Raw genomic sequence first — 2,209 nt, 5'->3', positions numbered from 1 at the left:
ACTAAAATTATAACACTACATTAATATTTATGGCGAAAAATATCACCTTGTGTTTGAGAAGTCGATTCATGCTCTTCTTCGTCAAGCATATTTTCTAAATCATTGTAATCAAGTTCTCCTTCCGACTCTTTTTCAACCACCTAAAAATCCGTCTTATTAATACATTCATAGTCAATAGGATCGTAAGACCTTTTATCAACCTTGAGTCTACAAAATCATTCACAAAAAAGTTGTAAAAATAAAATGACATTGCTATTAATTAAATACTTTATTATAATATAACGTACCTATTTTTTAAACGCAAGTTGTAGTGCATAAATACAACATCATTTAGTCTTTGATGTTCCAGCCTATTCCTCTTTTTGTATGAATCCTTTCAAAGACACTCCAATTACGTTCACAACCGGAAGAAGATGCGGTTTGGCTTAGTATTCTAATAGCAAACTTTTGTAATATTGGAGTATCTCCGCCAAATAGCTTCTACCACTCATCTACAAATAAAATGGTAAGAAAAAAAAATATATTTCACAATAATATAGTTAATAATAGTATACAAAAGTTAAATGTTACCTGGACAGGTACTAGTACAAGAAGCAATGGCACTATATCTACCAGAAGTACCTTCACTGTCACGAAACTTGCCTAAAGATAGTGTAAGATCTAAAATGCTTGTACCGGAAAAATTCTTCTCAACCATATCGAGGACACCTTGAAACACCTCTCTTATAGAACAAACATTCTCATGATTATATTGAAAAACTGGATTTAACCAATACGCTGGACAATGCATACTTTTTCTTAGCATTCTATCCCAACGACGATCAATTATGTCAGTATAAGGCTTGTATAATTCTTTCTTCTTCTTAAATAATTCCTTTACCCCTCTTCTTGCCCGATACATTCCCTCATAAACATAACCCAATGCGGGTTTTTCATCTGAATCACATAACCGCAAAAGCCTTAACAAAGGAGTCATCACTTTTACCGTAATCAAACAATTTTATCAGATGCATCAACAGATTTAAGAAATGACATTCCATTCGGACAATAAACCAAAAAATTAATTAGATGGTGTTGCCTAGTATCCCTCCACCCATCACTCATAATTGTGCAACCACTTTCAACCCATTGACTTCTATATGAATCAATTAACAATGAAACAGACTTCTTTGCATCTTACAATAAATTGACCCTCAAAGCATGATAATTAGGTGCTATGTAACCATGACCCATACCCACTATTTTATCTACCATATGTTGAAAACAAGGAGAGTTACAAGCATTCATAGCTACACATGCATCATAGAACCACATCGGAATTGCTAAATCGACATCATGTATTTTTTGCTTAGTTTGCGTGGCAGATTTAATAGTGGGTCGAGAAGGATCATTTATACCTTTTGTGAAGAAAGGATAAAAACTTGATGTACCTTTCCTTTTTCCTTCTTTATTAGGTTGTGCTTTCACATTTCGATTTTGTGTTTCTTTTGTCTCTTCATCCTCATCCGAGATAGTAACACTGTTTATGCCATCACCACTAGCTTTACGTTTTTCCCTTTGTGTCATTTCTTTCAAAAGACCTTGCATTAAGAAACAGACTTCTGCAGATACTTTAGTACAAGCTAATATGTCACCAATAACACCGACAAGATGTTTCTTAGCTCTGCTTATGCCACCAGCATGCCAAATGTTTTGACAAAAATTACATATGTAACTCTTGTTTCCTTTATCATCCTTAGCTAGAGTTATATGTTCCCATGCTTTATCCGTCTTCGTTCTTACATTTGATTGAACGAAAGGTTGTCATTGAGATTGTGTTTCCATTGGTTATTTGTCTCTAGAATCCATATTGAATTGTATTATAAAACCAAAGAACAATTTCAAAATCAGAATAACAAACATAAATAAACTAAAACTAACAAAATTTGACAAATACAAATTGACTAACCAAACAATTTTTGAAGTTCCATATATATATATATATATATATATATATATATATATATATATATATATATATATATATAGAAGCATGTTCAAATGAGAACAATTGTTAGTTTGAGAACAATTGAGAACAAATTTGGACCATTAGTTTAGTTTTGCTTGAAATTAAAATAAAATTATTTATTTTATTATTCGAATGAAAATTACCCATCCACCATATTATCTCATTCTCTTTGTGCTCTTAGAGTTAAATCGACCTTCGTGA

Source organism: Lactuca virosa, chromosome 7 (assembly GCF_052849685.1).
Source record: "Lactuca virosa cultivar CGN04683 chromosome 7, Lactuca_virosa_CGN04683_v6, whole genome shotgun sequence".
Lineage (NCBI taxonomy): Eukaryota > Viridiplantae > Streptophyta > Magnoliopsida > Asterales > Asteraceae > Lactuca > Lactuca virosa.
Note: the sequence above shows the minus strand (reverse complement) of the source record.